At 49.1% G+C, this 24,248-nt stretch overlaps 1 protein-coding gene and 1 long non-coding RNA gene across 2 annotated transcripts in view; one reads left to right on the plus strand and one right to left on the minus strand.

Annotated features, from left to right (window-relative positions):
• Positions 1 to 24,248, plus strand: part of LOC122366349 (coiled-coil domain-containing protein 113-like) — a 116,162-nt gene that overhangs the window by 42,564 nt on the left and 49,350 nt on the right. The window lies entirely within an intron of this gene.
• On the minus strand, positions 2,624 to 4,225 carry LOC122366350. Its single transcript, XR_006253874.1, has 3 exons — positions 4,201 to 4,225; positions 3,258 to 3,398; positions 2,624 to 2,744 (listed from the first exon to the last, which is right to left on the minus strand). It is a non-coding gene; the product is annotated as an uncharacterized LOC122366350 (long non-coding RNA).

Genomic DNA, 24,248 nt, shown 5'->3' on the forward strand with positions numbered 1-24,248 from the left:
TGCGGCAACATATGATGAGGCCATTTCCTGGGTCGCGCCTGACGAACGACCAACGACGTGTCTTTAACTACAGACTCAGCCGCGCCCGTCGGACCTCCGAGAACGCGTTCGGGATCCTCGCACAACGGTGGCGGGTGTTCCGGGGTCCGATCGGGTGTGACGTGGAGGCCGTTAAACTCATCGTCCTGGCAACCTGCGTCCTTCATAACTTCCTGAGAGAGAAGGACATCGAGACCAGACGTGGAGGGCCAGCGGCCTACGGCTACGTCACGCCTGAAGAGCGACGAGACATCCCCGGTCTCCGTGACCTACGTGACGCAGGCGCGTCTCACAATCACCCTCAGCAGGCGGCCCAAGTACGAGAGAAGTACGTCGAGTACTTCAGCGGCGTCGGCAGTGTCCCCTGGCAGCTGAACAGCATTCGCCGCTAGTGAAGAACTGTGGGTGTATCATGTGTGCGTGTACGCCGTGTGTGTGTAACCACTGCCGCTGTGACTCCCATGGCGAGAGCGCATAAGAAGCGGTATGATGTTGGATGTGCCGTTCTTGTAAAAGTGATGATTTGAATTTTGAACTATTCAGTGCCTGGTCGAAACGGATTGACTGTTTCACGCCGTTTACTTGACGATTCAAGCATCGATTCAATGTGTCGTGAAGTTTGAAATATAAGCTGACGATGGTTACGATTGAATGTGTATATCGTAAAGATGATGTCACTGTTACCGGCAATTGCTCTCAAAAACAATCAACAAGCACGGCAAAGCCATGTATTGAATGAATATCAGCAACAAACTACTGTTGGCTGTTGCTAACCAAAACGAACAACTTATATCACAGGGACAGACGACTTAACGAAAGCTGTCTGTCCTTGTGGGCTGTGGCTATCAACGCAACGACAAAACAAACGTTGTCAACTCCAAATTGAACAATAACAGCCATAGGTAAATATCGCAGAAAAGGCAGTCTGTCCTTCATCCCTGCGGATATAAACGCCAGGACAATACATAACAAACATCGTCAGCTACAAAATAAATATCCATAGAGATACATACGGCAAAACAGGTTGTCTGCACACGTAGGCATCAACGTCAAGGCACCAGTTAGTTAAACAAAACAAAAAAAAATCAACCACAGCCACACATACAAACACGTCGCAGTCTCAGCGACTTATGGGTGTCCTTCAGTCCTCGTATTCATCAAGGATCTGCTGGAACGCACGTTTGATCAGTTTTTTGGTGGCCTCACTCCTGTGCTGCAGCTCAGCATACACATTCATACAGAATGTGTAGTCCCTGTCAGATTGTTGTCTCCTGCTCCTATCTAGCTCCTCCAAGATAGCATAGTCTATGTCTGTTGTTTTGCGCTTGCTTCGTGTGCCCGATGTGGTGCGCGGTGTACCTTGTGTATCCGATGTACCTTGTGTGTCCTGGCCACGCGGTGTGTGTGTGTCGTCAGCGGACGGTGTATCTTGTGTGCCAGGCGTGTGTTGTGTGCTCGGAGCGCGTGTTGTGTGTTGAGTCTGGTGGGCGCGCTGCGTGTTCTGTGTCGGTGCGTTTTGTGCGCCCAGAGCGTGCGTTGTGTCGTGCACGAGCCGTGTGCCTTGTGTGCCCGGTGTGTGTTGTGTGCCCAGAGCGCGCGTTGTGTGCTGAGTGTGGTGAGCGCGCGATGTGTTTTGTGCCGGTGCGTTTCGTGTGCTCAGAGCGCGCGGTGTGTTTTCAGTGTAGTCAGCGCGCGATGTGTTTTGTGTTGTATCATGTGAGTGCGGTGTGTCGTCTGTGTTCTCCTCAGTCACTTCAATTTCATATTGGGTATCTTCAAGATACAGGATGTGAGGGTGAGTGTTGGTCTCAGCCCCAGGATCACCTCCAGGATCATCTCCGCCTCCATGTGAATCCAGCCGGAAGGTCATAGATGAGGTTGTACTGAAAAGGAAAAAATATGGAAATAAGGAAAGGTTTGGGACGATGAATGTGGAATGGAGAAAACCGCGCCGGACCGGAGGGGGTGGGGTTCTGAACATCACCCAGTCTCGGCTCCTGGACCAACGTAGCGACAAACGGCGGAGCCATTTTTCAGATATCTGCGAAAAACCACTCGGGGGTGTCCACTGTCCACCCCCCCCCCACCCTCTCCCCAGCCTGGAGCGGGTTAAATCAATATGGGGCAATTCCTTAACTCTGATGATTAAGTTTGGATAGAAACACACTAACGTTTCGGCAGATAAGGGAAAGGAACTGATGTGAAATATGCATTGGGTACAAAATGAGAGAACATGGCTTCAGTACATATTTCAGGCAGGCGAGCTGATGAAGTCATGGAGGGAATCATGGTTGCATTTCAGAACAAGGAACATAAGTAATCGAGTGATAAGAAATATAAAATAAACACTATGGGAGGTCATGGTAACAAAAGGTACATCCAAGTTACTATGCATGGAACTATTACCTTGAATATTTCAGCAGGACAATGACAAACTGTCAATTCTGACCTGTGTGACAATATAGAATGATGGACAAAGTCAAAGGATGGCTGGATGGAGGACAAAGTAGGTATGGATATTGCACATCTGTTTAATACTCACGGCCCACGCTGGGTGCTGGGGTCCAGAAATCTGAGCATATTCCCATAGGGTCCTAGGTGCTGATGGCCACCTGCAGGTGCTGCTGATCCACTGGGCAGAGTCTTCCTTTTTCTGGCCAGATAGTAGTCCCGCAAAGACTTCCACCTCTCTTTGGCAGCTTGCACTGATGATGGAAGGAGAGTATTGTTACCATTTCATTTCATCCAACAGAACAAAATGTCACCAATAGAACTAAATTGGTGTGCACTGTGCAGAATATAAAAACGGCTTAATTTTGGCGCAAACAGGCATCAAACTGTCGGCTAAAACAACAGAGAAATTTCGGCGCAAAACCAACTGCGCAGAATTTCAGTTTTCAGCGGATGAGGGTCTAACAGGCGTCAGGCATAGTGCATTGATGCTTTCCAGTCTGGATCGATATCAATGTATAATATATTGCAAAATAAAACACACTGATTGTGCCAAACCAATCAATAAAGGCATCTCTTTGTATCTTGATCTTCTAAATTCAATCTAAATACCCTTTCTTCTTCGTGACTATGATGTTTAGACCATTTAAGTTCAATAGTGTACTTGAAAAAGCCCATTTCAAGGCATGTAACCACCAATTATTGCAAGCTCAAGTGATATCAACTGAAAACCTCAGCTGCGTAGGTAGCCAGCAGTCAGCACTCACCATCACATCTGCACTCAGCTGCCACTCTTTGCCAATCAAGATCTTTTACAGTCTTTTTCTTTGCATAGTCCTTCGACTTTTTGTCCCACAAACCTGGGTACTTCCTGACTGCTTCAATTATTGATTCGTTGAAGTCCATTTCTGCAACAAAGAAATGCCAGTGATCTGGAGGTTGTCAAACATTCAGTACCTAATAACAACAATTATTTTAGTGATTTTCTCCTTCTGCACCATTTATTAACTTTAATTCTTAAAATGGAAAAAACACATCCTTCCAAGCTTGACGAATAAGACCACACATTTATAATTGTTACTATTTACACAAAACATTTATATCTTAACACCCAGCCACATGTTGTCAGGCATAGGCGGCGGAACGGGGAGGGCACCATGCCCCCCTTTGATTCTGGCATTTTAACATTAGCCCTATGGGCATTGCATGGAAAGAATGGGACCAAAAGTCAGCAGTGCCCCCCCCCCCCTTAATTGAAGGTGTTCCGCCGCTACTGTTGTCAGGCTAGGTTATGTTACGTTGGTAAAATTAGGTCAGGTTAGCTTAGGTTTTGTTATTTCTGCTCATGATGTAGCTAATTTTTTAGCTTTACATGATCATGTGAACAATGTTCTAGATTGATAGTTGGTTTGTGACAATATGGTGTTGTCTTCATTCAGTATGGAGCCCAAGGTGCAATTTCGGGAGACTTCACAAAGGGCGATTTCACATTCTTTTCATGTGCTTAGTTAATGCGTGCAAAAATAATACAAATCAAAGCTTGAGCTTCATATTTCTCCTTGAATTTTCCACACCATCAGTGCAACTGAAATGCTGGAGCCACCAAACTACCCAACTAATTTAATTATAACAATTCAATTCATGTGAAACACATTAGTAGGGTGAAGTTACAGATTGATTTTCATTTGATTATAACAACATTCAAATTACCTCCACTCATTTCTCCATCTTCATCTCTCGTGGCACGTTCCATACTGATGCGTAGGTAGGTGAATATCCAGAACAACTTAACACAGAAAATACGACTATAACCTACACAAATCGGATGAAAACTGACACCTACTCAACCTTCTGTCACTTCAAAAAAGGCAGAAGTAAACAAAACAAAAGAATGCCGCTGTGCGCCATAAAATGTCGCGTGGAACGATATCCCGCAGAAATCGAAAAAAAGTTCACGGCTCTGAACTTTTTTTCGGTTCCGACTCGTCGGTTTTTGCGGGTTTTCGTTCCACGGGACGCCAGACTGGCAGTGTAGCTTGCGCAATGCTTTCGCTATGAGGCGAACTTTACGACGCGAACCGAAATCCCGCAGAAACCGAAAAAACGTCGAAATTCATGCTAGTGTAGCTTAGGCTTTACACAAAATATCTCACCTCACAGTGATCATTACAGCAATAGCACCGACTTGATAGTGGATTTCAAAGTACTTGCATCAGCTCTTCCTGCTATTGCAGACGATCATCTCCTCAGGGTAATGTTGTTCGGGACATGAACTAAGATCGTTTTCGGAGTTTCATAAGTGCTACTGCAACAGCCTGGCACAGAACAGGACTTGTACGCTCTTCTCTGCACTTTGCGCTTCAGTATATCACAAAAGAATTGTTTAGAATCCATCTTACGCTTCTTTCACAGTCTCCCTTGCCACCGTATGGGCGTAGATAGATTGCTGTTGCTGGTAAGTTAAGGCACGGTAGATAGAAATTGCCTCGGCTCTCAACGCCTTAAGCTATTTTCATAAAAAAGAACAAATAAATGATCAATAAGATGACAGGAATGTAAACATTTTAATCGTAAAGTAGTCCAAATATTGGAATGAGCTTTTGCTTTTCAGCATCCTCCGATTCATCATCTTTATCATTTGAAAATTCGAGGTACATAAAATGTTTATCACGCGCTCAATGTTAAGTGGGAATATAGTACACGGCAGACACATCAATTTTTGACACTGAACATTTCATCCGTAAATGTTTTAGCATAATTTAAAGTTAAAAACAGCGCGAATGGCAGAGTGAAACAAACAACATCTTTCACCCATTGATATAACATGTAATCTGTGGTGCGCCAGATGCGCCATTATTTGTCAACCGCAGAAGGTGACATGTGACGTAACAGCATCAAGAGCATCTTTTTTCAAGAACTTTTCAAAACAAGTTTCCTACCTTTCTTCCCCCATTTCTCCCAGGATATTGATTTTATGAGGCAATGGTATGCACCATAAATTATGTGAAAATAGTTTGATCATTTTCATGCATTCTTAAAAAATCGAGTTCCCAACCCCATTGAATGACGAACTTTAGCGCATCTATGGCCATTTCTTTTTTGGAACGCTGAAAAGGAAGCGGAGGCAGGAGTGGAGGGATACGTACCGTTTTGTCAAGTCACAGAACATGACCGTGATTTTATGAGTTATTGCGCCAGGAAGCACCTCCAGCGCGGCTGAGGCCGCCGCCACCACCGCCAGCCGCGCCGAGGCGAGCACCACCGCCAGCCGCGTCGAGGCGAGAGCCGCCGCCAACAGCGCCGTGACGCGCACCGCCACCAACAACGCGAGGACCAGCGCCACCGCCAACAACGCGAGGACCAGCACCACCGCCAACAGCGCGAGGACCAGCGCCACCGCCAACAACGCGAGGACCAGCGCCACCGCCAACCACGCCGAGGCAGAAGAGCAGGAAGAAGAGCAACATACAGAACACAAGAAGACTCGGAAAATGAGGAATGAGCGAGAATGAAAAAAGCAATGGTAATTGTTTACAAAGTAATATAAAGGCATGTGTCGGGTGGGCTACCATTTATATATTTTCATTTTTAGTTAAAAAAAATATTCATAGTGTCAGGGCTGTGACGAAAAATAAGTGGCCTAAATCCGATGAGAAAACAGGATTTGGGGGTACCCTAGGTTTGGCTCCTGCATGAGTTGGCCCCCCCAAAAACGCAAGCCTGGATCTGCCAGTGCTAGGTTTAGATCCAGGGCTAACGGGTGTCTACTAATTTTTGGCACAAAACTAAATGTCTCATAAATCACATATATTTTGCTCAAACGTCACCAAATTTCACACATGGTTGGAAGCACTCATACTTAACGCTATCAGATCAGTGCAGGCTGCTGTTGACTCCTCGTCGCTCGGCACGGCGCACGCGATCCGGGACCCTCTCCATCATGGTGCGCGGCACCTCCTCTCGGATCGAACGAAGAACCCTCTGAATACGGTTCTTCAGCTGGACTTCTAATGCCACTCTCCATCCGCCCTTGTATACTTCTTGCTTGACGATGCCCCAGAAGTCCTCGATGGGGCGCAGCTGAGGCACGCAGGGCGGGTTTTCATCACGCGCAACAAACGGCACCCCAGCCTCCTCCAGAAGCGTGACCGTTTTCTTGGCATAGTGGGCCGGTGCCAGGTCTGGCCAAAAGATAAACCCACCATGAGGGTACTGTTTTCTCAAAAATGGGAAAAGTTTCTTCTGGAGACACTCTCTCTTGGCGGTAGAAGTCGCCCCCTACGTTGTTGCGGCTCGGGCAGATGACAGGGCTTGACACCCCCCTGGGAGAGATCGCCACCCAGACGAGAAGCTTTCTCGGGAACTTTCCCACAGGCCGGAATCTGACGTCATCCGGTACATCTCCTCCAGGGCCAGCGTAGAAGCCGGAGTTTGCGGGCATATAACTTCCTGAGAACGTAAAATAGCTCTCATCATCCATGACCACCTCCAGTTCGGCGTTCCTCGAGAACGACCCACGGGCCAGCCGTCTTATCCGGGTCTTCTGCCGCTTTTCTTGCTCAGGAGTGACCTCGGGCACCTTGATCCTTTTCTTATACTTTATGTTGTTATCATGAAGGATTTTCGCCACATACTGATGAGATACGCCAAAACGCCGGGCCAGCACGCGCAGGGATGTTCCAACGCGTCCCTTGGCGGCATTCAAAAGAAGGCGCTTCTTCTGGGGCCCAAGTTTGGAGGGTTTTGCGCCAGCTTTCCCTTTACCGGCGTGCTTAATGCTACCCCTAGTCTCAATGTTCTTTAATATACGGTAGGCAGTTCTTCTCGACACTCCTGCTACCTCCAGCCGTGACACAAGCTCGCTTTTTGGTAGGAAATGGTGTTCTTTGGCAAAATCGGCCACAAATTCACGAACCTGCGTTTTAGTGAAAGTCTCCATGATAAGTGAATATTGCACGAAGATAAAATAAAAATGTTGTGGTGCGTGCACAATTGTCAGGTCTTCATATGCAAAGAATTTCAGTGACATTGGGTGACGTTAGTGTAAATAAAAATAAATCAAACTTTTGTGCCAAAAATTAGAAGACACCCGTTAGATCATTCTCGGCGTCAAAATTACAGTTTCCATATTTTCCCCATTGACTTGTAATGGTGACGTCACGCGATCGGCCTGACCTCATGTGACCTCTAGGAGAAATCCGAGATATACAAGTTTTGAGACTTCTAGAGGATACTAGGTCCTGTAACTATCATCTCGCTGTGACAGCTCCTCTGGCACCGAGGGCATTGCGGAGTTTCGGTATTTTGGGACTATTGCAGAGGTTCACGTGTGACGTCATAAGTCAGTGATCTGACCTGAGACGGAAATGCAATTGGTTTCCAAAGATGCGTATGGAAGCAAAGATAAGGTGTGCCAAATAGCAGCCCTCTAGCTGTAAGGTGTGTTGAGCTATCGCCAAAAGTCGTGAGTGAAGCGCTACTGACTCCTCCGGTTGGCCGCCGGGGGTTAGGACTTAGGAGGCGTGCATGGTATCGGAAAACCACCTGGTTCTTAGCGAATTTTGCCGATAAAAATACGTTTCTTATGCCGACTTATAGCCAAAAGACGACTGAATCTCAAACCAGTCGTATCCTTGCACTAAATGGCTTGGTTTAGACACGATAGGTCTGGAAAGAAAAGGTCCCATGTATTCTCTATGGGCGCCGCGAGGCCGTTGGCACCAGAGTTTCGGGAAGTGCCCTCACCACAACAGAACGTGCAGATTTGGACACGTGACCAAGCGCATTTGCCGCCACTGTATTTATCTATATTACTATTTGAGGAGCGTGCGTCTGTCCGTTACCGAGGTCCCGACTTGGTGGTGCTTTGCGTGGACTACAGGCCAGACCGTTGCACCTAGCCCGGTGAAATTTGCACAACTTATAGATCAAGGATGCGCGACGTGCCTTTGAGGGGTCTCAGCTCGATCGGATTGATAGGGAGCGCGTGGCGCGTGCTCAAAAAGTGCAAATTCGCGTCATAGACTTTACATGTATAAATCGGCGTGCGAAATCGGGCGAAAATGGCTAATTTTGGCCGACACGGGTCCAGTCCCCGTGCAATATCTTGGTGACCAGGGGTCCGACCGGCACGGGGAAAACAGCATCGTGTACAGAATTGAACGGGCTATTGAATGGTGTGCAATGCAGAGGATAGCACGCGCCACGTGCACCGGAGAGGGCACTTTTATTTGAAAAATTGCGGTTTTTGAGGGATTTTGGAATTAATTTTATTTTTAGGTGACCGTTAAACGGAGCGAGTTGAATCAACGCCTATTTGCAAGAGAAAGGTACCGCCTCTCATATAAAAATTGTGAAAAGCTGATTGATCCAAATCAAGGTGGTGCAAATCACAGGAGAAAATGGTGTTTGTCAATTTTGTGCCACTTTATTAATCACACGGGGTTTGCTGCATAACCTGATACCTTTGGCAATTGAATATGGTACCATTGGATAGAGCATTCAATTTTGTCCAATATTCACTCTTCATTTTTGCATGATTAGCAACAGTATCCTTAAAAATGTAAATGTTGCAGACCATTACATTGTCATTTTTAGCGAAATTCATCGATGGCCTCAAAAGACTTAACGCCAGTTTTCGAATCATTCTAAAGTAGAACGCATGATAATACGACACGGGCACCTCGATGCGATGTATCTTTTTGTTTTCTTACAAAATGCTTGGCCGTCAAAAAGCAATCGAACGAAATGGATATCTACCAACCAAATCGACACAGACCAACCCAATACCCACGGGTCAAAAAATCCCCCCTTCGCGTTGCGGAGCACGCGGGTAACCCTAGTATACACTGTGGAAAACGTGGAAAACGCAAGCACCCAACCTATCTTAAAGGAAAAGGGCCACCTTCGTGAAACATGAAGATATCGTTGTTTTTCATTTTGACATTATTATTTTTCATTTTCTTTTTAAAACTGGTGCCAGAAGTGCACAATTCGCGAAAAAGTATTTAAAACTATTTAACATATTGGTACTATGTTGATACTCTCTACGGCACCTACTGTATGATGGCATAGCGATGACGTCACACTCAAGCCAATCAGCGTTCAGAAGACAGACTCGTCGGATTGTGTCAGATAAGCTGATTGGTTAAAGCTGAGCTGGTTGAAGCTGATTGGTAAAAAAACAAAGCCTCGCCGCGGGTGGCTGTATTGTCGGATAAGAACGCATTCCTGGGATAAGGACGCATTCCTGGCGTATTTTCTTTTAAAATTGCCGATAACTACGAATGGAGGCCGAAATCGGCCGTAAGTAGGTAGACAGGAAGGTTTTCGGACACGGGCTACAAGATGGCTATCTCAGTTTCAATCCCCATGTTAAAGGTGGCCCTTTTCCTTTAAAGGGACACTCCCACCTTAACATGAGTTTTGAGTTGAGATAGCCAAATTGGTGGCCATGGCCTGCAAATACCGGTTTGGGCACTCACAACATCGAAAAATGCTTTAATTCGAAGATATGGAATTTCAAACTTGCAGTTTTCGGATTCTAAGGGGCTAATGCATTGGAATGCCCCCTTAGAATTTGTGACGTCAGCGGAGATCTAACGATTTTTAAATCTTAGACTAAAACCATCGTTAACACGTGGTGGTATACGCTGCTTTGCGCGCAACGTCTGCCGCACTTTGAGGCTGCCAAATTATTGCTTCCAAATAAAGTCGCTAGTAACAGGGGAGATCCCAAAAAGTAAACAAAAGTAAAAGCCTAATATCTTGAAAACCAGTGAATATTTTTCGGTGAAATTTGGTAGATATTCGTTTTCGCTCTTTCTGAACCAAGGAACATCACTTTCATGCCAATTCATTAACTTTTTTGAAGGTGGGAGGGTCCCTTTAACCCTCACCGGCACAGGCCATTTTGCGTCCTTCGACGGCACAGGGGGGGGGGGTGGTACCCCCCTTCGCGTTTGGCCCCTAATCGAGCTAGAGCTTCGCGGAAAAAAAAACGAGCGTGTTGCCCGTCACGTGAGGAAGCCGATGATATCCAATTTTAACCCGGCACCGCCTGGGCTATTTCCGTACCCACGACAGCCTGGGGGGGGGGGGGGTCGCATCCCTGTTATCTCGAGAACCAATGGTCGTATCGAGCCCCGCGAGGCGGCGTTCGAAATTGTTAAGATTTTTAGATTGAGGTCAACTTTCGGGTCAAGGTCAGGTCAAAGGTCAAATTCTGGGGTTTTGCATGATTAGGCTTACGGACAGCGGAATCGATAGCTGCTGCTCGAAACTCACCAAAAATGACCTCAAAGGCCTAGTGAAGGTACGATGTGCGTATAGGGGTCATACTAAGTACGGGTCAAGGTCAGGCCAGGTCACGAAAGGTCACGGTTTTCACTTTCTGCTACATGGGCGTGCGACACATGTTTTATGGCTCATTTTTCACGCCGAATCCGATGGTAATGGTTATATGTGACCCCAAGTCACTGTGCTGGTGATAAGTGTGCATTGAAAGCATAAAAAATCGTTTATACCATACATAAGTGTTGTGCCCTCGGGGTGGGGGAGGTTTGGACAAACCTGCGTCCGCCTCACTTGCGGTTTATTCCCCCACACACACAACAGAAAAACACATGGCACTATCTCGGCCAAGGTCAAGAACGGAAGAAGCTCTAGAGGTGACTCGACACCTCTTTGTCCTTACGACCCAAAACAGTTGACAATCATAAAGAGAGGGGGTGAACAGGTTATGCGAAATAAAGGATCGAAACTGAACAAAGCCATTTCGAACCAAACATATTACTAACTAAGTGTCGATCGTAATATAAAATCATAATCACCGCAACGACCAACACTATCAACAAAGGCGTAAAACTCAAACGATAATTGCGCGTCCGCGCCAATCGGCTGCGCGGTCAGCGCCACTAAATTAGTTCTCGCCACAACACCACCCCTCTCTTTAATGGGAAACACTCCCGCTTCTTAAGCCTCCCACTATCCGCGGAAACCATTACACTCACAGCTATCAAACGTAACTTACGATGATAGCCCAATCCTAACGCTACTCGCCCGGAGTGAACCGATCTGGGCCTCTGCGACCCCGCCTGCTACGGCGGGGCCCTGGCTCACCCGCCGGGGCGGTACACTTTGGGGTTGGACAGCGGCTGTGAGCAGGACTTCTGAGTGCCGAGGAGCGGGTGCGCACTGGCGTGGGGCGGGGCTCAGGAACTGGATTAGCACCACCGCCGGGACCACCCCGCGGCGCGGCCGCGTCCTCACCTTCTGGCCGGCCGGGCACCAAGCGTCTAGCGTGGACACGCTCGCCGCTGGTGAGCCGGTAACTTACCGGGCCAGTCCTCCGGCTGATCTGCACGGCCTTCTGGCCCTCCACACGCCCACTCACCGGCTGTCGGACCCGAACCCAGTCGCCGACGCGCCAGCGCGGGGCGCCAGTCGACCCCCGGTCATATCTGGCTTTGTAGGCCGCCTGATACTTTTCGTGTCGCGCACGAAGCTCACTGCCGGTGTCCGGCGAGGAAACCTCACCTGGCACGACGTCCAGCAACGTCCGTGCCTCCCGCCCCCGCATCAGCCGGAACGGCGTCTCTCCCGTACCGGCGTGCGGGGTAGCCCGGTACTCAGTGAGGAACCGCCTCAAGTACGCCGAGCGCGGCTCCCGGGCCAGCCGGGCCGACTGGATGGCGTCCTTTACCGTCCGATTCAGACGCTCCACCATGCCGCAGGACTGCGGAGAGTATGGTGAGCTGAAAGTCTGCTTGACCCCCAGTCGGGTCAAAAAATCACGGAGTTGGGCAGACCGGAACGCTGCACTATGGTTGGAAACGGCCTCACGGATGGCCGGGAGTCAACGCGAAAAAATGTTTTGCCCATAACTTGTTAATGCGTAGACCGACTGCGATGAAACTTTGCATAGGTATACCAGTGTCTTTCGTGCATCATACAGTAACTCAGAAATGACGAGGTCACGTCACGTCACGCGTGTGTGACGTCATCATTGCAAGTATGCTATAAGTCGCCTATGTCTTTCGTTATGTTATCGATATCGCTAGGCATTTTGAACATGTTTTGAATACTGCTATTACTGAATGGATATTGTTGTTATGCTTTAGGGCGAGAAATATCAACGTAGTGACGCACAGTGTCTTACTATTGGTCATAAAGGGTAAAAAATTTGGAGAAAGAGTATTTATGATTTTTTTTTTAGATTGGGCAAAAAAGTAAGAAATAAAATGATCAAATGACAAAACATGCGTCAGATTAACCCAGCAGTTGCTGGGGTATTTCCCCATCCGCCGTTTGCCGGGGGGGGGGGGCGTTCAACGCCCCCAGCCGATAACTCGCGAACAAATAGGCGCAGCGAAACGCACGAGGCGCGGCAAACGAAAGAAGAACGCGACGAGACGATTCACATGAATACTTTAAAGTTGAATTTCGAGGTCACAGGTCGGGTCAAGGTCAGGTCAAACACTTGAAATCGGGCTTTCAGTAGCATGGACTTTAGAACCTCGCAATCGGTGCCTCGCGTTTCGCGTTTCGATTATATCGTCATCAGTTGGTCCTAAATAAATTCAGTCATCAGTTGGTCCTAAACAATCTGTCACAACTGTCATAACTGTCACAACCCTTCATATAAGTGCTAAAAGAGTGTCAGATCAATGTAGGGGTCAGTCAAACACAGGCCACTGGCCAGGGTCAAAGTCAGGTCAATCAGGTAAGCACATAACCCCGAAAATTAAAACTGGTACCTATTCGCAGCCCATGCATGACACATGTTTTATGGGTACTTTTGGGCGTAGAACACGATGGTGACATTCATTTTATCATACGAGTACGTGGCTGGTTGAAAAAGAGCAATTTCAGAAATGCATGCATCATGGTCGTGAAGTAGTCACGAGAAAATGCCAACATTCAGTTCAAGATTTTGGAAAATGTAGAACGATGATCAAAAACCATAGATAGCCATTTGATTTGCCATGGTATTGGCAGTGTAATGGCGTTTACAGCATGTCTGTATGTCTGCTCTGTCGGTGGATATCCATATCCATACTCCAGGATATCCATACACGTTTGCACGATATCCATACTCCAGGTGCAGGGGCGAGCAGTTACTTCTTACGAGGGGTGCGGAGTCGAAGTCAGAGTCGGAGTCAGAGTCGGAGTCGGAGTCAGAGTCGCCCAGAGTCGTGGCAACGAGCCAGGAGTCGGAGTCGGAGTCGGGGTCGGTCAGGAGCCCGCAGTGGAAGTCGGAGTCGGTCCGAATCGGAACAGCTCCATCACGACTCCGAAACACTGGCAGGGGTCCGGAGTCGGAGACAGAGTCGGCCGGAGTCATGGCAACGAGTCAGGAGTCGGAGTCGTAGTCGGAGTCGGATTTGGCGCCACCACGACTCCGCAAACCTGCTTCTTACCATCATTTATAAGGATAAGCGATTGCAAGACTGACGAGCCGACCTGGTGCTAACGAAGCGACGGGTAGGTACGCCTCGGGAGATGAAGCTTCACGGACGATTTTGCGCACAAGTGCGCAGTCTGCTTTTACGTTCCCCTTACGCAGAATTGAACAGAGATTTATTCTGCCAAAAAGCTCAATGGAGGTCGATGGAGAACTTTTTGTATGTCCAATGAAACATAAACGTAATTTTGCAAATATTGCTGTGGTGACACTGCAAACAGAATGCAATGCCGTTCCTGATTTTGAACACGCATGGGAAAAAGAGTCACTCCACTCGATAGCCAACATAACAAGGATTATTTTGATATATAATAATCCAGTTTTACAACGTCATGGAGGTACTCCACATGCTATCACCAGCGCGGTTGTTTAAACCTTTGACGGCGCACCAAAAAAGCCACTATCAGAAACTCCCGATTCCACGTACAATAATGGAGACTAAATGCGCAACTAAATAATTTTTTCTGCCCAATTCAAAACATTTCATCAATTTCCAACAGAATGACACCCCAAATATACATAAATTCCGAAATTGCCCACGGCCATCCGTGAGGCCGTTTCCAACCATAGTGCGCTGGACCGTTGTCGGAGACCAGCTCCAACGGCGTCCCCTCGCGGCTGAACACCGCCTCCAGGAAGCTGATTATAGACGCCGCCGTCGCGTCCCGACACAGCGCCACCTCTGGCCACCTGCTTAACATGTCGCACAAGACGATGCCGTACCGCTCGTGCTGGGGCCCCTGCATGGGCCCAATCACATCGATCATGAGGCGCTGCCACGGACCGTCCGGAAGAGGAATCGGCTGGAGAGGGGGCCGCTCCTGCCGCACGTGGCCGTCATGCTGCGTGCACACCTCACAGCTCCGCAGGAGGTCACGTACCTCCTTGTCCAGCCGCGGCCACCAGAACTGCGCGCGCAGGCGCTGCTTGGTCCTTGTCTCACCTTGGTGACCCTCGTGGGCGTTCCTCAGGACGCGCTCACGCAGCGCCGCCGGCACAACCAGTCGCTCGCCGCGGAAAAGCAGCGGTCCGAGCTGGGACAGTTCGTCTCTCACCTGGTAAAAACCAGTCGCCCGAGGATCGACATCCCTCTGGCGAGGCCACCGTCCGGCGAGGTACCCCCGGATCACGTCCAGACACTCGTCTGACGCCGAGGCGTCCCGCAGCTCCTCCTCCGTGACTGCTGCCGCTAACGACAGAGCCGCGATCTGGATAGAATCATCATCAGGCCACCAGGTCTCGGCGACCGGCAGACGGGACAGGCCGTCCGCCACTCCGTTCCGCTCCGACCTGACGTACTCGACGTCGAACGCAAACTCCAGCAGCCGGGCCTCCCACCTCGCGACTCGCCGGCCGACGCGGTTGGAGCCCTTGACACCGAAAATGGTGCAAAGAGCCTGGTGATCGGTTCGGAGGGTGAATCGCCGACCCCACAGGTAGTGGCGAAACTTCTCGACGGCCCATACACATGCCAGCGCCTCCTTCTCCACTACCGAGTAGTTGCGTTCGGCCGCCGAGAAAGACTTCGAGGCGTACGCAATGACCCTGGGCTGACCCGAGGCGTCCATTTGCGTCACGCACGCACCGCAGCCGACGTCACTGGCGTCAGTGGAGAGCACCGTTCGTAGCTCCGTGCTGAACATGCACAGTGCTGGTGCTTCGCTTATCGCGTCCTTGACGCGGCGGACCGCGCTGGACAGCGCCGCCGTCCACTCGAACTGGTCTGCCCGGAGCGCGGCCCTCAGCGGCTCTACTGCGTCCGAGAACCGTGGCAGAAACCGCGCATGATACCCCACGGCACCGAGGAATGCGCGCAGGCTCTTTTCGTCCCGCGGCTCGGCCGCCTCCAATAACGGCCTGATCCGCTCCCGGTCGATGCGGACACCCGCTGACGAGACCAGATATCCCAGAAAGGAGAGCTCGCTCTGATTCGTCACGCTCTTGGGCCAGTTGACCCGCACCTTGTGGGCATCGAAACGCCGCAGCACTTCCCTCAGACGGGCGTCGTGCTCGGCCTGGGACGGCGCGTGGACCAGGATGTCGTCCAGGTATACCTCCACGCCTGGCACCCCCTCCAGCATGGACGCCATCACTCTCTGGAAGCACGGCCCGGCGCTCGCGAGGCCGAAGTTGACGCGCCGGAACCGGTAGAGCCCCTGATGACTTATAAAAGTCGTTAGGTCTCTGCTGTCAGGATGGAGCTCCAGCTGGTGATATGCATCCTTTAAGTCCAGCCTGGAAAAGACCTGAGATCCACTCAGGCGGTCAAGGACATCTTCGATCCTGGGGAGCGGGTAGCCATCCGTAATCACAGCTTTGTTGACCCGCCTCATGTCTACACACAGGCGGATGGACCTATCCCGCTTCCTTCCCACCACAAGAGGAGAGACCCAGGTAGATGCACTGACCTTTTCAATTATCCCTTGCTCCTCCAGCTCCTTGAGCCTGGCACTCACCTCGTCCAGCACTGCCAAGGGCAGCCTCCGCAGGGGCTGGCGCACTGGCGCCACCCCTGGATCGATGGTCACCCGGTGCTGGTAGCCCAGGATGGCTGGCTGCTCTCCTGACGGAGAAGCAGGTCCAGTCGGAGAGGCAGGTTCGGACGGTGAGGCAGGTTGACCGGCGTGAGGGCTGGCAGGTTCGGCTGGCCCGACGGGCGAAGGGACTGGGCTGGCGTGACAGGACGGGTCTGTGGACACAGAGCATACACTGTCACCAATGATGCACACTTTGAACAGTTTCATCATGTCCAGGCCCATCAGAGCACGACCATGCGGCACAACATACACAGTTACATCATGACACTCCCCCCTGCATGACACATTTACACTTTTCACCCCTAACACATCTAACACACTCCCCCCATATGAGCACAGGCGCTCTGCTGCTGGCTCAAGGGCCCCAGGCGCCAGGTGTCTGGGGAGGAGGGACACTGGGGAGCCAGAGTCTACCGTGAACACGACCTCCCTCCCCTCCACCTGGGCTGTCAGAGTCATTGGTGATGCCCCGATTGCCAGCACTTGAACACTGGACACCACTCGCTTCTGGACACAGTGCTGGGCAAAGTGATTCACTTTCCCACATTTGGAGCACCTCACATTGACAGCAGGGCAACACTGGTCCCCTCGCCTGTGTCCAGCACGCCCGCACCCCCAGCACAGGCCACTGCTACTCCCTGCCGGCCTCGGCTGCTGAGGCTGCTGCTGATGAGTGGAGACCCGACCAGCAGCACGGGTCCTGGCCCCACCACGCTGAGGCCGCCGACGCTGCTGCTGCTGCTGCTGCTGGACAGCCTGAACAGGAACTGGAGCAGCTGGTGCCTCCATCACCCGAGCCTCACGTTCAGCCGACTCAAGTGTGTCACTGATGGTGAGGGTGCGCTCCAAAGTCAGGTCAGAGCCCTCCATAAGAAGTCTCTGTCGCAACTTGGAAGAGTTAGTACGCTCGATGACCTGGTCCCTTATGAACTCGTCGGTTCTGTCGCCATATTCACAGGAGCTGGCCAGCTGGCGCAGTATCGACACCCACTGCTGGACTGTTTCCTCAGTTTGCTGCACCCGGCTCCTGAAACGGTAACGCTCCACACACACATTCTGGCGAGGAGCGAACTGGGCCTCCAGGCGCCGCCTGGTGAAGGCGTACTGGTCCTCGCCTTCCTGCTTGACAGCAGCTGGGAGGGACTCGAAAATTCGCTGCCCCTCCGCCCCCAGGCACGTGAGAAGGATGGCCTCCTTGCGCGCAGCTGAAAATGAGCCGCCGCCCACGGCCACCAGGAAGTTATCGAACATCCTTATCCACCGCGGCCAGGCCGTACCGGGCTCGGCGCCGGCCGCCGGCAAAAACGGCGCAGGGGCCACCGAAAAATCCATTGCCGACAGTTATCACGGCCGCGTAAAAACTTACGCCTCGTCGCCACTTGTTGTGCCCTCGGGGTGGGGGAGGTTTGGACAAACCTGCGTCCGCCTCACTTGCGGTTTATTCCCCCACACACACAACAGAAAAACACATGGCACTACCTCGGCCAAGGTCAAGAACGGAAGAAGCTCTAGAGGTGACTCGACACCTCTTTGTCCTTACGACCCAAAACAGTTGACAATCATAAAGAGAGGGGGTGAACAGGTTATGCGAAATAAAGGATCGAAACTGAACAAAGCCATTTCGAACCAAACATATTACTAACTAAGTGTCGATCGTAATATAAAATCATAATCACCGCAACGACCAACACTATCAACAAAGGCGTAAAACTCAAACGATAATTGCGCGTCCGCGCCAATCGGCTGCGCGGTCAGCGCCACTAAATTAGTTCTCGCCACAACAATAAGTAAACGAGGGCTATGAAAAAAGGTCAATTTTTCAACTTTTTATTTTTGATATAAAAATGCACTTTTCTAGGTACTAGACGAGCTTTGTCCCAGGAATCAATTGGTGCCATTTGTTTTCACATGCGATGTTCAAAAGTGGCTGTAATTCACGAAAATGCTTATGACGTCACCATGTCCTATGCATGTTGGAGCTATTTTTTACAATATGAGCGTCAAAAATTAAGATAGAAAGTTGAAATTTGGGACATCTTATGTTCTAATGGAGCTCTGTAACATGTATTCCGTTTTTTGGAATTTCTCAAAATTTTGGATTTTTTTAGATGTTTTCCAAAAAATATAGTTTTTTGAATTTTTTTTTTGGGGAAAAACGCCTTTTATGCAAAATCCGAGATAGCCATTTTTAAGAGCTCGTCGAGCTGCGTCTATTCATGTCCTTAATTTGCAATTTGCTTGAAACCTTGATTTTTGGCGATTTTTTTAAACATTTACCACTTTTTGACTGAAAACGCCATGTAGTTACATCACTTAAATCGATGTATCTCAAAATTTCTTGAAACATTTTCTTACAAATTACACAGAAAACGTCAAATTGATTGGGGAGAAGGTATGCGACGTTTCAAATTGATAGCGTAAGCGGTTCCTGAGTTATTCAAGAAAAAACGGAGGGGGTCGGATCCGACCCCTCCCCAGGCGGTCGCGGGTTAACCCGCGACCGCCTGTCCTTAGTGTCCTAGATCATCGGGTGACCTTCCAGGTCAGGTCAATGACCCGAAAATCGGGAAAATCGGGACCTGTTAGAAAGTCGTTAAGTGTGGCTGCTATGGGGTTTTCCGGGGTGCTGATCACGAATATCGTGTTAGTTTTGATCAGAGATGATTTCTTTAAGCATTTAGACCAGGTCGGGTCAGGTCAGGTCAGGTCAACCGGTAGGGGTCGTGACGGGTATTCGTAATACGTGTCAATCACCTCTGACAGCTTCGTAACATGTTACGAAGGCACCAAAACTACTTCGTAAATGTTCAAATGGTTGCTAGATTCAAATTCAGCTCCAAAAACTAGCCTAGAAACATGTAAAACTCGAAAAAGTGAACCGAGGTCACCAAAGGTCAATGACCTGACCTGATCTTCAGGTGACCTTGACACCCACCCTAATGCATGGGAGCAATATCAAATCACATGTTTGAACGTTTGAAACCACGAAAAGCTTGCAAACGCGCGGCTAATGCGAGCCGACATACGCCGAATCGCGATTCCGTCCAAACATGGTCTTGGAAAAGGGGTAACAGGTCAAAGGTCATTTGGGCCAGGATCATGAAATTTTCAGGGTAGATGTAGAATTGATCAATGCGAGAGTACTTGAAAGTTTCGTTGCGATCGGCCGCTTTTTACGCGAGTTATTCGCTAAAAATCTTAGGGGGTTTGCATCACCCCCCCCCCTGTGCCGGCGAGGGTTAAACAATAAACATAAACAATAAACACACATCAGGCACATCGGTTTTAGGACTCCGTTCGACAACATAGCGATGAAACAAAGCACCGCCCGGCGCCCACAGGCGCGATCGACTTTACGGTTAAGCTCAGGACTTTACCGAGTATCACTTCTTAAAGGGACTATCCCACCTTCTAAAATGTTGTTAAAACCAGTTAAATTGTGCCCGACTTTATAGATTGGATGACCAGGAACACGGTTCTGGCATTTATTTTTCATTCAACATCTTAGGCTTCCCATATTCCAAACACAAACTTTCAAATATGTGACGTCACAGCCCAAAATTACCTCCTTCCCCAGGCCACATTACTGTCATAAAGCTGATTCTTTTTACTCTGTAGGCACCACAACAAAGTTCAGACCAAGTTTTAAGCGATTTTTCAACGAACAAACCCATTTAAATCAGAATGACTAAACGAGGTGACGTCACACTAACGGTCGCTCCATGTTGAAGATAGGGCCTTGCGCAAGGCCCATTTTCAAATGAAGGGAACGAATTTCTTCAACACCAAGAGGCCGCGGGGGTTGCAACCTAGATAGACAGTGGTTTCTGAACCTCGCCGCAAACTTGGCTATCTCAACTCAAACCCCATGTTAAAGGTGGGATAGTCCCTTTAACTGCTTACTGCGATACTTAGCTCGCGCAGCTTCTCTACACCATCTACGCGCGTGCTAGTGCCAAATTTTTCGGCTTTGAAATATACATGTCCCCACCTTAAGAAAAATGTGTAGATCTTCTTGGCCTTGTTTGCGTCGAGGAGAGAGCGGTACAGCACGTTCTTCTGCGTCAAGCTCTCGTTGACGAACAGAGGCACATATCCCCGAAAATGAAACCTGATATTCGCAGCCTGTGACACATGTTTTATGGGTAATTTGGGGCGTAGATCACGATGGTGACATTCATTTTATCATATGTGTACGTGTTTGGCTCAAAAAGTTCAATTTAAGAAATGCCTTTATCATGGTCGTGAAATAGTCACGAAAATTGCCAAGGTTCAGTTCAAGATTTTGGAAAATGCGGAACAATAATCAATAATCGAAGATAGCCATTTGCTTGGTCAAGGTATTGGCAGTCTAATGGCGTTTACGGCATGTCTGTATGTCTATTTTGTGATTTTATATGATTTTTTTTAACATATGCCGTTTTTGTTTGAAAACACAGAAATGATGCCGTCATTAAAACCTCGATATCTCAAAAAATTTTCCGACCGATTTTTTTTTAACTTTGTCACAATAAACCTCAATCAGTTCCTTACAGGTACCCAAAATTTGGCGGCGGGGGCGTTTAACCCGCGCCCGGCTGGGGGTCCTGGATTTCCACGCCATGCTGGGGGGGTGTTTGAAAACCCCCCCCTTCTAACTCGGCTCCTGGGCCACGTAGCGATACGCGGAAGGCGGCGTTCGAAAGAGCGTCAAAAATAATGACGAAATCACATTGGTCAATTTTTGGTCAGTTCAAAGGTCAGGTCACCAGAGGTCATTGAAGGCAAAATTTCTCAGATTTCCAGGTCGAATGTCGACAATTTCCAAGAAGCCAACGGATAACTCGGGAACCAATAGAGCTACAGCGTCGCGGAAAAGCGCATTCGATAGCCCTATTAACGCCCTTTCTGGATAATTTTCTCAGATTTGACCTAACGTCAACGGTTTTGCCTGCAGGGGGCAAAAACTGCAAAAATAGCCGATTTTTTCGGAAACAGTTTTTCTGCAATAACTTTTGATCCAAGACTTGTACGAGCTTACTTTTACCGGCATCGTGTTCCTCTCGTCAAGACGCATCGAATGAACTATATCTTGACCTTGAAAGGTCAACTTGAAAATTTGACCTCAGGTCAAGGTCATGACCTGACCGGAAAGGGTCATGTTGCATATCAGTCGATCCGTATCGTCGAGCTGAACACAGCTAAGGCGTTTTCATCGCTCTAGCATGCCTCTATCAAAAGTTATTTGCGAAAAACTGTTAGATACCATTCGTGACCTAAGATGACCTCAGGGCATAAACAGGGGTCACGGACACCATTTTCATGTTCAGTGTGTCTTAAACAATTGTAATTCAGTGTTTGGGCCTGTTTATAATGTATTTCGTCCAAAAGAGGCGCATTTCAGTTTTCTCCCATTGACTTATAATGGGAGAGGTCGCAAAATTGACCTGACCTTAGGTCATCGATATCAAGATTTTGAGACATACATTTTGTACATGCTATTTTTGTGTTTTTTTTCATTTATCTATTTATTTTTCTCAATCACATAGCTCGTCGTATACATACCAACACATATCTGCCAACAAGCACGCATCACATACATATAGGTACGGTTCTCCAGGGTATTAGTCGTAGGTCGCTCGGCGAGCGGGAGGGCAACCAGTTCCGCCCCTGTATCGCGTGACCCCTTGCTCCGCCCAGTTACGCACGAGCGTACTCCACGCCGCGTAGTAGCGTGGGGAGGGGAGGGTTAGGATGGTGGCACGGGTAGAGGCTAGAACCGGTTTCCACCGCCATGCCACCGCCCAGCGACATGGAGCGGGGTCAGTGACCAGGGCGCAGGGAAGGGTCAGAGGTCAGCTATAACGTAGAGCTTTGTGTCTCCCTCCCCTCCGCGTGTAACGACCGCACGACAGCGGCCGGCCGCCGATCAGGCTTGATATGTCAAGGTCACCCGCAGTCAACGGGCTCAAAGGGTTTAGAGTTGCAAAGTTTTCCCAATGGGCTGCTACCGGCACCACAAACATTTTCTGGGATACCGGCATGCTACCACGCCCCAAGCAAAAAAACCGCCAAATTACCGGCATACTAAAAAACCTGCATTCTTGATTCTGGCTTACCCCTACATGAGATGCCACATTTTGGCAATTTCAGTAACCGCCCCACCCAACAGCCACCCATTGTCCAACTTATTACAATTCAATAGCCTCTCAGTGTCCAAAGTTTGAATCATATGCTGATAATTTTTTGTGCAAAATCAAAAATACCGGCATGCTACCGGCAAGACATGCCAGATACCACGAAAAAACCTGCGGTAGTGAAAAATTACCGGCATGCCGGTAGTGCGGTAGGGAAATTTTGCAACTCTAAAAGGGTTGGTCGAGTGCGCGTCCGTGGCTGACGACAGTCTCGACCATGTGCTATGGTGCCGATAGACTAGCGTGGGTAATAAGTTTTCGTTCAGTGCATATGGCTGCTGGGGTGTGTTATCTTGATATGATGCTTTGTAACGTGTATGATACGCTTAAAACCTCGCTGGCAGTGGCCGAGAGGAGAGGGGGGGGGGGCGGGAAGGCGGGTGCCGCCTCCACATGTTTATTTTTGTTGATAGCTGCGAGAGCTGAAATTTGGCAAGCATGACCTTTGATTCAAGGTGAATTTTTATGACAGCAGCTGTATTTTCACCCTCGCCCATATTGGTGTTTTGCAAGCGTCTATCGTAAAGGGGGGAGGGTCCGTTGGACCCCTTTGCCGTCCAGCCCCTGATCGAGCTAGAGCTTCGCGGAAAGAGAGCGTGTTTCCCGTGACGAGAGGAGGCCGATGATACCCAATGTTAAGGTCCTAGGTCATGGGTTGACAGGTCAATATAACTCAAAAGTCGGGGAATCGGGACCTGTTAGAGCTTCGTAAAGTGAAGCTGTTATAGGGTTTTGCGGGGTGCTGATCACGAATTTCGTATTGACTTTTGCCAGCACTCCACATACACCGGCGTGGCTATTCTGTGCCGATAGTCACAATATAAAAACAGGTAAAAGGCGGAATGGGTAAAACAGGCAAACATCAGGCACACGTGCACATCATAAAGCTTGCACTCCTATGCCCCCTCCCCCTCCCACTACATATCCCTATTACACTTAACCATCTTCACGGCACGTTTGAAAGAAATGGGGTCCAGCTCAACGATACTCACAGGCAGTTCATTTAAAAGTGATGTTGCGCGATATAAAAACGATCGCTGCCCGGCGGCCGTTCGCATAGCAGGAGGCCTCAATTTCAAGTTAGTTTTGATCACAGATGATGTTTTCGTGCATTTAGGCCAGGTCGGGTCAGGTCAGGTCAGGTCACATGTTACGAGGGAACCAAAACTACTTCTTAAATGCTCAAACGGTTTCTAAATGCGAAATCAACTCCAAAATCTACCCTAGAAACATGTAGAACTCGAAAGAGTGATCAAAGGTCATCAAAGGTCAGTAACCTGACTGACCTTCACGTGACCTTGACACCCACTAGAATCCATGGGATCAACATCCTTTCACATGTTTGATCGCTTAAAGCTACAAAAAGACAATAAAACGCGCTGTACTCGAAATACGCCAAAACGCGATTCCGGCCAAACATGGTCTCGGAAAACAGGTCACAAGTCAAAGGTCTTTTGAGTCAGGGTCATACAAATTATAGGGTAGGCGTTATATTGATTAACTCGAGGGTACTGAAAGTTTCGTCGCAATCAGCCGCTTTTTGCGCGAGTTATTTGCGAAAAAAACTGAGGGTAGGAGGTC

This window comes from Amphibalanus amphitrite, unplaced genomic scaffold (genome assembly GCF_019059575.1).
Source record: "Amphibalanus amphitrite isolate SeventyFive unplaced genomic scaffold, NRLGWU_Aamphi_draft 000799F_arrow, whole genome shotgun sequence".
NCBI classification, from domain to species: domain Eukaryota; kingdom Metazoa; phylum Arthropoda; class Thecostraca; order Balanomorpha; family Balanidae; genus Amphibalanus; species Amphibalanus amphitrite.